At 41.8% G+C, this 13804-nt stretch overlaps 1 non-coding gene and 1 pseudogene across 1 annotated transcript; one reads left to right on the top strand and one right to left on the bottom strand.

Moving 5' to 3' along the window:
* The first annotated feature begins 1509 nt into the window (after positions 1 to 1509).
* LOC141549267 (U6 spliceosomal RNA) lies at positions 1510 to 1612 on the top strand. Its single transcript, XR_012484303.1, has one exon. It is a non-coding gene; the product is annotated as a U6 spliceosomal RNA (small nuclear RNA).
* A 9621-nt stretch (positions 1613 to 11233) lies between these two features.
* Positions 11234 to 11587, bottom strand: LOC141549039 (small ribosomal subunit protein eS12-like; annotated as a pseudogene).
* Between the last annotated feature and the right edge of the window lie 2217 nt (positions 11588 to 13804).

Genomic DNA, 13804 nt, shown 5'->3' with positions numbered 1-13804 from the left:
TGGTCAACAATTAGGGAATGATTGAGCAAATTATATATATATATATATAATTTGCTCAATATATATATAAATGCAATGGAATATTATTGTATCATAAGAAATGACAAAAGGGATAGTTTTAGGCAAACCTTGGGAGACTTGTCTGACCTGATGCAGAATAAAGTGAGTGGAACCAGGAGAACAATGTCTACAATAACAACATTGTAAAGAAACAACTTCAAAAGACTCAAAAACTCTGATCAGTGCAAGCTGATGACCAGACTCGTCAAGGACCATGGATGAAGATGGCTATCTACCTCCTGACAGGAGTGATGAATTGAGGGTTAGCACAGTACCTGGCACATAGTAGGTGCTTAATAAATGTGTACTGACTGATTGAAAGGCTGTAGATTATGGAATATTTTTGGGGCATAGCCACTGTAGGCATTTGTTTTGCTCAAACATAAATATTTGTTAACAAGATTTTGTTTTTCTTTCATTTTCTAGTGGGGAAAAACAGGAGGGAGAGGGAAGGAATACCTGCCAAATGCAGAAATGAAAAATTGGTCAATGGTCAAGCCTATATGGATTTTTTTAAACCAGAGATCTATGGATAGATTGCAGTGAATCTTGGATGGGCAAAAATAATATTTTAATTTTCACTAAAATTCCATTGAAATTTAGCATTTCCTTCAATTGTCTGAAATCACTGCTCTGTGAAAGGATTTGTAGGTTTTATCAGATGCCAAAGGGATTCATGACATAAAAAGTTAAGTCCCCCTACTTTAGAAAGCACCCTGCTTTTTGCTGATCAAAATTGGTTTCTCTTTAAGTCTTCAATATTTCATTCTTTATCTTCTCATCCTTCTGGCTCACTTTATCTGTAGAATTTTATTTTATAGGATCCTACCTAACCTTCCTCCAAATACCTTGATATGTGGTATCTTTTTTTTTTCCCCCCTGAGGCTGGGGTTAAGTGACTTGCCCAGGGTCACACAGCTAGGAAGTGTTAAGTGTCTGAGGTCAAATTTGAACTCAGGTCCTCCTGAATTCAAGGCTGGTGCTCTATCCACTGTGCCACCTAGCTGCCCCGTATGTGGTTTCTTAAGTTCTAAGATAAATGTTAGTTTATTCTCAGCTTTTTGGTTTCTCTTTATCCCTGATTCTAAGATCTAAGATTCTAAGATAGTCATTTCCTCTTCAAGGTTCTCACCATCTCCACTCCCCCAACAACAGATTTCTATTAGAAAATCCAACCAAGAAGATAGAGACACAGAGACATCTCCAGTCAATATCCAGATACCTAAAGTCCCACTCACTACTATATCCTGATTCTGTGTCAAGTTTATGATATATTTTTGACTTCACTTATTTCCTCCTTCTGTCCTGGTTTTCTGTGCTAACTCCATGACAAAATTGTTTCTGCTTTTGACTCGATCCTGAGTGTTCTCCCTTCTGGTTCCTGGACTTCCTGAATTTCAAAGGAACTAATTAATTAAATTAATTAATTTCAAATACTATTAAAAGTTCTTGCTTTGGCAGCATATATACTAAAATTAGAATGATACTAAGAAGATTAGCATGATTCCTGCACAAGAGTGACGCACAAATTCATGAAGTGTTCCATATTTTTACAAGTAACCTGTGGGAGTGCCCTTCCTTTTCAAAAAGCTGGATAACCATGTGACTGAGATCTACCTTAAACTGAATGGGAAGTTGATGGAAGAACAGTTTTAGTACTCTTCCCCCAGAGAGGGCCCTTTCAAACTTGATCCCTGGCAAGCTCAGAGACTCTAAGGATCAATCACATTTTCTTGCTTATCCAGCCCCTCGTGTGCAGAGTAACTGATGATATCTATGTTTGAAAAAAAATGGTTAAAAAAGGAGACATTTGAGACAACATAACCAGATTCCTTTTCTATTCAGATTTCTTAGGTTATGGAGCTGCTCATAGACTATGTTCTCCAATGAGATGGTTAACTGCATTCTAGTATTTAAAGGACTCTCATCTGGGAGAGGGATTCAATTGTTCATGCTTAATCCTAGAAGGTAGATACAGGAACAGTGGGCAGAAATAAGAGAGAGTAACAATTAAGTTCAAGGTAAAAATATATTTCCTGGCAATGGAAGCTGTCCCACGATGGTCTGGGCTGTCCTAGGAGATGCTAAGCTGTTACTCAGGATTCCCATTTGTCTGGTATGCTACAAAAAGATTCTTGTTACACAAGAGTTTGCCTGTAAGGCTCCTGAGATTCCTTCTAATTTCTGTGTTCTGATAGTTGATAGTTGTACCTTGCACACAATAAGCATTCAATAAATGTCCAAGCAACTCATTTGCTGTTTGATTATTCAACTCGGGCTAGACTACCTTGTATTCCTCCATTCTGAATTTAAAAAAAAATAGGAACAGAATTCTTTCCATGTGTCCCAATTCCCAGTTTGTTCTGTCAATACTTCAAGGTTATTCGGATACATGCAATCCAGCAGGTAACAGAATGTCAATCTCAGCAGACTCTAATTAGAAATTCCTGGGCCAACAGGGCCCTTGGGCACCTGATATTGCATAACATAAAATTGTAATCAGCTGGATGGACTAGCTGGGTTCATCAGGTATAAATCTTGTTAGAAACTGCAGTCTCTAACACAGTGGTCCTCAAACTTTTTAACTAGGGGGCCAGTTCCCTGTCCCTCAGACTGTTGGAGGGCCGGACTATAGTAAAAACAAAAGCTCACACTCTGTCTTCGCCCCTCAGCCCATTTTCCATAACCCGGTGGGCCACATAAATGTCCTCATTGGGCCACATCTGGCCCTCGGGCCATAGTTTGAGAACCCCTGCTAACAGACGGCCACTTTGGAAGAGGAGAAGGAAGGAAGAACCTCTTTCAGAGCCCCTAAGAACAATCTCTCCACTGGTCTGAGACTGGAACAATTGGGAATATTGCTCGCCCCCAAAAGAATCTGAATGGGGCACAAATGACTTCAGCCAATGCTGGTAGAGAAGAGAAGGAAGGAAGACCCTCTTCCAGAGCATCTCCAAAGAATAGTTTCTACACATATATTGTATCTAGGATATACTGTAACACATTTAACATGTATGGGATTGCCTGTCATCTAGGGGAGGGGGTAGAGGAAGGGAGGGGAAAATTCGGAAAAGAAGTGAATACAAGGGATAATGCTGTAAAAAAATTACCCATGCATATGTACTGTCAAAAATTATAATTATAAAATTAATAATAAAAAAAGAATAGTTTCTTCACAGGTCTGGGGTGGAACAGTTGGGAATATTGCCCCTCAAAAGTGAGCCAGAAAAAAGTTTAATGGGCACAGATGACTTCAGCAAATTCTAGAAGAGTGGATGGATAAATGAAAAAGCATCTTCTAGGTGCTCATTATGCCTTGGGGATACAAATATCAAAAGCGAGAGAGTCATTGTCCTCAAGAAGTTTACATTTTGCTAGGGGTAGACAACATATGTAGTAGAGTAGTAGCCAGGAGGAGAACTCTGGTCTTGGATGACACAAAATGGTGAGTGGAACCGTAGGGCAAGATCATTTGGTATGTCCTTTTTGTGAACGGCAGTGTTGATTTGATTACCAATCTCAGAGCTAGAGGTGATTAGGGGGATGGGTAGAGGGAAGAGGATGCTAATATTCTGAATCTTTATCCCTCCCTTTTCCTGTCTTCTCTCTCTCTCTCTCTCTCTCTCTCTCTCTCTCTCTCTCTCTCTCTCTCTCTCTCTCTCTCTCTCTCTCTCTCTCTCTCTCTCTCCCTCTCCCTCTCCCTCTCCCTCTCCCTCTCCCTCTCCCTCTCTCCCTCTCTCCCTCTCTCCCTCTCTCCCTCTCTCCCTCTCTCCCTCTCTCCCTCTCTCCCTCTCTCCCTCTCTCCCTCTCTCCCTCTCTCCCTCTCTCCCTCTCTCCCTCTCTCCCTCTCTCCCTCTCTCCCTCTCTCCCTCTCTCCCTCTCTCCCTCTCTCCCTCTCTCCCTCTCTCCCTCTCTCCCTCTCTCTCTCTCTCTCCCCCTCTCTTCGATCAGCCTTTCAGGACTACCTGACCTTTTCTATCCATTAATGGTGATGAGTTACAAGTGTGTGATAAGTGACAAATTTGTAACAGTCTTTCTCTTTGCCAAAAGAGACATTTTTAAGGAGAAGTTACATACAAAATGAAAAGGTAAACTAGGCGTCTGGAGTGGTAAATATGAAATGGATTTGGGAGAGCAGGAGGGTTACCAAGGAAAGGAGTTTAGAAGAATCCATTAAAGGAATATGTGCCATGAGACCTGAGTATGCCATTGGTTGGCAGGTTAAATCCGTAGACTAACCAAAATTAGTTTTGTAAGGAGAAAATCACCATTAAAAGGACCACACTATGAAGAGGGGAAAAGAACCTCATAGCAAGTTTAGTCCTGAAAAAGACTTACTGACACTTCTCATTGTGAGCCCATCATTTATAGGGGAAAAATAACTTTGGGGGTTTCTCAGGGGAGGAGGGAAATAAAGGTGGGAACAAGGATGTAGCTTGAGATGTTGAGATTGCCAGGGAGATACTAACATAGGAGGTCTGGGAAATCCTGAGTTCCCATCGTGGATATCTTAAAGATGCTATTCAAGGCAGTTGGGGCTCATCCAGGTTGCCTTAACCATGGTAATAAGACAGTGGAAAACTGAGCTCTGGGATGAGCATTTTAGCATTTCCTAGAAAAGAGAGAGAATAAGTTGATTTCATGATTCACATCAATGGTGGCCTTCTCCCATAAGTGCCTTGTGAGTTAGTTGAGGGGTGGCCATGGGGAGGAACTAAGCATTTATATAATGCTTACTATGTCCTTAGCACTTGACAGTTATCTCATTTATTCTTCATAACAATTCTAAGAAGTAAGTGTTGTTATTACTTGTACTTTACCAAAGAGGAAACTGAGGCAGCCAGCCATTAAGTGACTTAGCCAGGGTCATGTAGCTAGTAAAAAATCTGAGGTTGGATTTGACTTTGGGTCTTCCTGACTCCACTGTCTCACCAGCTGTTAGGACTCTTATTCTATCAAGGAATCTTAGTGGTATTTCCTGTATATTAGAAACATCCTACAATTATTCCCATTTCTTCAGAAGCATCACGGGAGCTGGCACGTTCAGCATTTTAAAATAAGGTATTTTCATTAACTCGGAAAGCCTGTGGCCTTTACTGCAGTAGAAACTTCTCTCTCAATTGGGTTTTAGCCTTTGGACATTTCCCCAATAAGAGTTTTGCAGAAGGGTTTTAAAAATGATTTTACTTTTGGCTTCATTCTTTTTTTTTAAAAAAAGGTACATTATATTGATGCATTTACCTTTGTTTTCACTTCATTCTGTTTCACTCTCATGATCCTAGTGGATTCCGTCCCTCCCTTCAGCACATTTTCTGGAGGATTGATTTCTCTTAGGTAACTGGTGTCAGAGCCTCACTCCTGATACAAATGGCTTAGTTACACTTTAAGGACTTCTCCATTACGTGGCTCATTTGGCCCTACCTGGTGGAATTTGGGGATTTCTATATCTGGTATCCTCTTCTCCCTCACCATATTATCACCACTTCTCGCTCCTCCCCCAGCAGAGTCCTAGTACTCCCCCTCCCTCACAGCAGCAATCAGGTTCCCCAGGCTTCAGATCTGCTACAGGCTTTGTTTATCCATCTAAGGACAGAGAAAGCAGTTGTGCTCACTCACAGGGTTAAAAGAAATTTCTCCCTTGCAGTGGTACCTCTTTTATAGAAGGCAGTGCTTTAAGTAGGTGCAGGGCTTTCAATGCAGCAAGTGCTGGTGGAACATAAAACACAATTAAAGCCAACTTTCCTTCCTAAGAATTAAAAGAATCCATTAAAAAAGAGACAAGATTAAAAGAATACTACTCGCCTCAAATCAACCCAGCAAACTGGCAAGAAAGCATTTCCCTAAGGGTAGTGAGAGAGACAAAGGAAAAGCTTTCACTTGACTTTAACTCTTCCTGCCCTGGACCTTTTATACTTCTGGGTGAAAGGAAACTAAATGGCCATTTTCCCTTTTAAAAGACCTCATTGATCCAACCTCCATAAAATCTGCATTTTTTCCTTTTCCATCCCAGAGACTTTTACTTCTCTCTGACTCACAGTTCCACCTTGGACAGGGCCCAGTGCTGAAGAAGGTCAGCATTTGCTCTTCTGACTCTCAGCCAGAGCTTTGTTTCCAAATGACATCCATCACCACCCCTCTCCCCCTGCCATTTTAGTCTCTCTCTCTCTCTCTTTTTTTTTTTTTTTTTTTTTTTTTTTTTGAGGCTGAGGTTAAGTGACTTGCCCAGGGTCACACAGCTAGGAAGTATTAAGTGTCTGAGACTAGATTTGAACTCGGGTCCTCCTGAATTCAAGGCTGGTGCTCTATCCACTGCGCCACCTAGCTGCCCCTGCCATTTTAGTCTCATGTAGAAGTTTGTGCTTGAGCAAATTTTGAAGGAAACTAGGGATTCTAAGAGGGTGAGGGAGTGCTTTCTATGCAGGGAAGACTGACATTGCAAAAGCATGGGGATTAGAAATGGGGTGCCACCGATGAGGAATAATACGAACGCCAGTTTGGCCCCCAGAGTGTTTAATAAGCCTGGAAAGATTGTCTGGGTCTAGTCTTCCATTACTTTCAGTGCCAAAAAGATGACTTAATAGGGAACTAACCGAGTTTATTGAGTAGCTGCATGATATGGTCAGATCGGAGCTTTAGGGAAATAATTTTGGCAGCTGTAATAGATTAGGATAGGAAGAAATTTGTGGGAGGGAGACCAATTAGGAGGTAATTAGGAGGTGATGAGGGCCAGAACTAGGGTATAATCTGTCTGGGTGAAGAGAAGGCAACAGATAGGAAATGTGGGGATCTGAAGGCAAGACTTGGCAACTGATTGGATCCCTATGAGGCAAGTGAGAATGAAGAGAGAAAGATGGGACTGAGGTTGTGAATCTAAGTGACTGGAAAGTAGTACCTTTGACAGAAATAGGAAAGTTTGAAAGAAGCAAGAGTTTTGGAGGAAAGGAAATGAGTTCTGTTTAGAACATGTTGGGGGCAGCCAGGTGGCGCAGTGGATAGAGCACCAGCCCTGAAGTCAGGAGAACCTGACTTCAAATCTGGTCTCAGACACTTAACACTTTCTGGCTGTGTGACCCTGGGCAAGTCACTTAACCCCAATTGCCTCAAAAACAAAACAAAACAAACAAACAAAAAAACATGTTGAATCTGAGATGCTTGGAATTTTGAAGAGTCAATTGGTGCAGGACTGAAGATAATGAGGTTTCTAAAAAAGAGACCATAGAGCAAGGGCTCTTAATGGAGATCTACAACCAAGGGGTGCATGGATACATTTCAAGGGGTCTATGACCTTGGTTGGGAAAAAAATACATCTCTATCGTTAATCTAACTGGAATTTAACATTGCCTTCAATTGTTAATTGCTTTAAAAATAGTGTCCTGGGGCAATTAGATGGCATAGAGAGAGAAGCCCTGGAATCAGGAGGATCTGAGTTCAAATCCTGCCTTAGGCACTTGCTGGGAAAGTCTATATGCTCCAATATCCCAAACTCCTTTCTACTATATTGTGTTGTCTAGGCAAACTATTAATCTATGAGAGAATGGGGCCCCTGCCTATCCTTACAGGAGCAAGGAACAACTCATTATCCCTCAATTAGAATTGTCTAGAGACTTGGTCTAGCCAATGACTATTAGGCCAAACCAGTGAGCTGCTGCAAAGTGGGTGATATTTGTCATGGCCTTGATTTTCCCCAGAGGGTCCCAGGTTCTCCACCATAGCATCCTTCCTGGTCCTGAGTCTGCCCTCCTGCCAAGTGTCCCAAGCAACTCTGCTTCAGCCCTTTCTCCATTCTCAGCTTTCCCTGGCTCATGCCTCATACTTTCTCAGGGCCTCTTGAGGGCACTGGTGAGCTGTGCTGATAAATGAATCTGCTCCATGTGTTGTAACCAGTTAAGAACCAATGTGTGCCCCTCTCAGGAAGCATAGACTCAAATGGTGGAGATGTCAGGTACCATTGGAAGGTGGTGAGGAAGTCTATGGCCTTGGGAAGAAGGCTTTCAAAATCGTCTCGAATAGACAACTACCTCTGCCTATGTCTTTCTATAAGCTCATAGAAAGATAGAGTTTGAAGGTACCTAAAAATTATCTAGTTTTACTTCCTTATTTTATGATCAAGGAAACTGAGGCACCCAGAGGGAAATTGACTTATCCAAGGTCATATAGCTAGTTAGTAGCAGAATGGGAACTTTTGCCTCATTCTTTCCACTATAGTAATATCTATTCAATGTCTACTTAAATGCCAGCCTTTAAGGTTTATAAATTGCATTTTCACAATATCCCTGTGAAGTAAATAATGTGAGTATTATCCCCATTTTACAGATGGAGAAATTGAGGCTCAGAGAGTTTGTGATAAAAATTAGTCAGGCAAATATCTGCATTGGAATTCAAATACACACTTTCTGGTGTTGAGTTCAGCCCTTTGCCACGCCCAGTCATGCTCAGGCACTGGTTTAGGTTGGAGAAGAGAAGGTACCACATGATCTACTCAAGTATTCAAAGGACTACCATGTTCTGCTTGAATCCACAGGCTAGAACTAAGACACGGAGGTAAAAATTACAAAGAAGTCAACACTTTCTAATGATGGAAGCCATCCCAAAGTGGAATGAACTGCTGTGGAAGGTCATAGATTCCTCTTCCTTGGAGAGCTTCAAGAAGAGGTCATCAGGTAAGTCATGGGGATTCCTTTTAGATATAGGTTAGATTGCATGGCTCCTGAGTTCCCTTCTGACTCCAAATTCTGTGATTTTGTGATTCTGTGACTCAGTGGACTATTTTGGTGTGACCTCACATACTTTAAGTTAGTCCCAGTGAACACAACTGGCTCAGCTCAGTTCAGCTGTGGACAGCTCCTCCTGACATTCCCAAAGATATGGGAACCTTAAGGATAGATAGGCTTCAATAGCACCTTGGCTCTTGGGGCCTGGTATTAAGCTACTAAAGGAGCAGGGTTTCAGAAGAAAGTATTCATTCTTGGCCAATGTCTTTTGAAGCTGCTCCAGCCCTAGATGAGAGGGATGTTGATGTTTGGGTCTCACTCAGATTTGTGTTCTCTTTTGCGCGCCACTCCCCGCCCCCCCTGCCCATGTCTGTTTCTCACTAGGGAGAACATAGGTCCAGCATAGTCCTTTGTCGAAATCTGTCACCAGGCCCCTAATGCAGAGATAAATGAGACCCAGAGGCTGGTGACTACAGAGGCATTTTACTGTCAAAACCATCATTCTAGGAAATTATAGAGTATGGATTGAAAGTAAGATTATAGGCTTAAACACCCCCCCTCCCCACAACAGCCTAAGCAATGTCCCAGTGTCCAGATGCTAAATTTGTTCTTGGTCATTAAAAAATGAAGTTAATGCTTTACAATTAAGAGTTCCAAAGCAGCCTTTAATTTAGATTCCATAAAACATTGCGTGGGGCTGCAGGGCAGGCAGTGAGCTGGGATTAAGATGTGACTAGAGGTTTTTAGAGCTCAGCTATGAGTTCAGATGGGGTGCAGGGGCCATTGTAATTGCAAGTCATTAGCATGTGATGGGCAGGCACTCTCCCGAGACGTGCAGTAGGCCTCATTTCCATAGCAGATACCACTGGCCACATGGCCAGCGAGGTCATGTGGAAACTAAGATTTAGGATAAACTAGACAAAGTCTGGTTCCCTAAAGCAAAGGATTTGCTCAAAGTCCATCTGCCAGGCAACGGGGCCTCGGCTCTGTCTCACCTCATCCCTTGGCTTGCCGTGGGTAAATGAATACTTCTATACTACAGTACCTGATCGTCTTACCTATTTGGGCACTGCTTCCACTGGGGCACATCCCAATCTATCTATTCCTCCCTATCCAGTTCAACTCATCCATGTCATTCTTGGTGGGATTGCCAATATACTAGAGGTCCTCTTCTAGTTCTTTTGATGTTTTGTGGTCCATCCAGTGGTTTATATATTAATCCTCACTCTGGAAATTCACCCAAATCCCTTCCTGGTCATGCATGTGCTTGATGACATCTAGTATGGCTTTGCTAATAACAAACTGTGACCTTGGTCAGGTTACTTCACCTATTTAGGTCTTAGCTTCTCTTTCTGTGCAAATGAGGTTGATTAAGATGATTTTTTTCTTTCCTTCCTTCCTTTCCTTCCTTCCTTCCTTTCCTTCCTTCCTTTCCTTCCTTCCTTCCTTCCTTCCTTCCTTCCTTCCTTCCTTCCTTCCTTCCTTCCTTCCTTCCTTCCCTTTTCTTTTCTTTTCTTTTCTTTTCTTTTCTTTTCTTTTCTTTTCTTTTCTTTTCTTTTCTTTTCTTTTCTTTTCTTTTCTTTTCTTTTCTTTTCTTTTCTTTTCTTTTCTTTTCTTTTCTTTTCTTTTCTTTTCTTTTCTTTTCTTTTCTTTTCTTTTCTTTTCTTTTCTTTTCTTTTCTTTTCTTTTCTTTTCTTTTCTTTCTTTCTTTCTTTTTTTTTTTTTGCTGAGGCAATTGGGGTTAAGTGATTTGCCCAGGGTCACAGAGCTAAGAAGTGTTAAGTGTCTGAGGCCAGATTTGAACTCAAGTCCTCCTGACTTCAGGGCTGGTGCTCGATCCACTGCACCAACTCTCTGCCCCTAAAATGATTTCCAAGTTCTAAATCTCTGATCTTTCACTGATCTTTTATGCAAGTCATAGGTGTAGCTCTTTGGGCTACCTGCCTTTTGGCAGGTCTGTAGTATTCCGTGAATTCTAGCTAGGAGAATGTTGATAGGAAAGAGTCTAGTGGAGAGTAAAGAGGGGATTTTATGTCAGAGAAAAGCTTGAGCTCATTGAAAGTGCTCTACAATTTTCTAAGTTCAATCCAGCTTCATCTCCTCCTTGCCTTCCAGTCTGGGCCTAGTTTATTGACCTTCTGCAATACCCGTCCAAGAGAGTTACTGATGATCTAACTAGCTCTATGGGCTATCCATTCTTCTGCATGTAGCAATTTGTGTAATATGAACCTTCATCTTAAGGAAGAGCCCTGGGTCAGCTATCTTTTTTCCTAATTTCTTCCTGGCCTTCTTCTGACTTCTTTTCATCATTTCCAAGCAGCCTTCATAACCTGGGAACTACTTTTTTTTGCCACCATATTCCAGCAGTCTTCTTGTTCTGAAAAGATTCCTCTTCACCTGCACCACCTTCCTTTGGTCATTTCTACTTGGAAAATTCATTTTTTTCAGACCAAAGATTTTATTTACTCATTTCTTGCATTTAAATATTCTTCCATGATATCTTTAGCCTGAGATTCCTTGCCATAGTCCTTAACAACAATGCAACTGCAGCCAACCACTTTATGGGTGTCAATTTTACAGAGCCCTACCCATTCATTCAGCTTCTTGTTGTCATCAACCTTGATCAAGTTGATTTGGTGTTCAGCACACAGAGTCTCAACCAACTTTACATGCATCACAGTTGGAAGTGAGAACACAAAGATGGGCTTCACAAATTCCATGAGCCATCCATTATGGATGAGTTTGATCTTCAGCACTTCTTGTAGAGCAGTGTTAATGTCCATTACACCTCTAAAAGCAATGCCTTCCCCAGCCATGGCAGTGGTTTGCAGGTGAAGCTAAATCTTGAAAACACCCTGGAGCCTTTGCCTCCTGCTCCACTCAGTGGCAACAGGGAAAGAGTGGAACGTTCATTTTTAAGAAAGGGTCCCCAGACTAGCCATGTTCACTCCTTCATTACTTTTCAGGTCCAATTACAGCCCTCGGGGAGTGCCTCTCTACTTTCACTTCGATTTTCCAGCTTCCCTTTATATGTAGTTTTCTACCATTAGAATGCAAGTTTCCTGAGGGTAGGAACTATATGTCTTTTTGTTTGTTTTAGTATCCCAAGCACAGTGCCTGGGACATGCTAAACGATTAATAAATGCTTGTTAACTTGACTTGACATGTGAATTTGTCATCCACTTGCTTTTCCCTGTGTGGATGGCTTTAGCATGATCATGGATGTCAACATATAAGTAAGGAGAGTTTATATTCACAACTTCTCCTAAGCTTCAGCCTCCTGGAGGGGATTTGAGAAGCTCCAAAGTTACCTCTTTTTATGTTCTGCCTTCATGCCTGAAACTTTACCATTATGAAATAATTAGTATCTAGTGATCCTTTTCTTTGCTGACTTCCCCAGTAGTCTGTCTGCTTTATCATTCCTACTTTCTTTGTGTTTATTTGCTGCTTCCCTACTTCCTATAAACATACATGACCCAAAGGGACATGATCTTGAAGGCCAGGGAGTCAGAAGCAAAGCCAACAGAAGAATGAAGAATGGCCAGCCTGGGCTTCTTCCAAAAACAGAGGAACTTTCAGGGTCACAGAGATGTTCCATCTTGAAATGGCAACTGAAGGGCAAAAGTCTAGATCAGGGGTTCTCAAACTACAGCCTTCGGGCCAGATGCGGCCCACTGAGGACGTTTATGTGGCCTGCCGGGTTATGGCAAAGGGGCTGAGGGGCGGAGACACAGTGTGAGCTTTTGTTTTTACTATAGTCCGGTCCTCCCACAGTCTGAGGGACAGTGAACTGACCCCCTATTTAAAAAGTTTGAGGACCACTGGTCTAGAATCACAAGCAAAGTCAGGAGAATCATAGCTAGTAAGTTTTAAAGGTAGGATTTGAACCCTGGTCTTCACAATTCTAATGCTAATGTTTTGCTTACTATACCACCTAGCTGTCTCAATAATGCCCTCCTTATTCTACCTTTCCAAATCTTATCCATCATTTGAGGTCTAGCCCAAAGCCCAATTCCTCCTCTTGAAAGCTTTTTTGACCAACCCTAGCCCAGAGTGACCTTTTTTTTTTTCCCTAGAAGGTCCTCTAGCCTTTTCTGCGTACCACTCGTGAAACTTCATTTTTAGGCCCTTATGTTTAACCATGCCATATCTTCCCTATAGAATATAGTTCCTTGAGGGGCAGAGTCTATTTTCTTTTTGTCTTTCTGTGTATACCTAGAACATGGAACACAGTACAACAAATGCTTTTCCCAATGTCACACAGTACATGGTAAGGTGTGCCTTCTGAACCCAAGTCCCAAGTATCTTTCTAAAGAAATGCCATAGCACTATCTAGAACATAAACATGTGTCGCCATACCCCGTGGCTAGAGGATGTAAGTGGGCTCAGACTTGGGAAAACAATCTCGCTGACCTTGCCTTGAGCCCCAGTGGTCCACTAGGATTTTTTCCAGGCCTGCTTCAGGGTGTGATGGGATTTGAAGCCCACACATTGGGAGAAATACTTTTCCTGCTGAGCATGTTCTCCTCTAGAAAGTGGTAATTCATTTGGACTAATCAGATTAGTTATACTTGTTAGCTCCTTTTCATTAAGCCTGGTGTAATAACTGCCATTTGAACAAGGGAGAGGCTATAAGGTGCTGTCATAATGAATGTGACAGGAGGAAAGGGAAAAAAAATCACCTTCTCATGGGAAGCCAGCTGGTGACACTTGGGAAATGAGAAAATCTAGCAGCAGGGTTCAGAACCTGAATATGTAGCAGAAAAGGAATTTCAAAATTAATATCCTCTTTCCATATAAGGTCACCCAAAGATTATGACCTTCTTGAAGGTGTGACTCTTGCCTGGTTTTTCAGAATCAGAAGACCTGCATTTTGCCATTTACTATCTCTTTGAGCTTGAGTAGGGCATTTCACACATTCCCCATTCTATTTAGTCTTAGGTTCCCTTACATGTCCAATTTTCCATTTTCTCCTCTCTTTCCAATTCTGTCATTGTGTGTCTCACCGAACTGTCTATGATGCAGAGCAAGTA

Source organism: Sminthopsis crassicaudata, chromosome X (genome assembly GCF_048593235.1).
Source record: "Sminthopsis crassicaudata isolate SCR6 chromosome X, ASM4859323v1, whole genome shotgun sequence".
Classification (NCBI taxonomy): domain Eukaryota; kingdom Metazoa; phylum Chordata; class Mammalia; order Dasyuromorphia; family Dasyuridae; genus Sminthopsis; species Sminthopsis crassicaudata.
The sequence above is the reverse complement of the archived record's forward strand: the minus strand, read 5'-3'. Positions and strand labels throughout refer to the sequence as shown.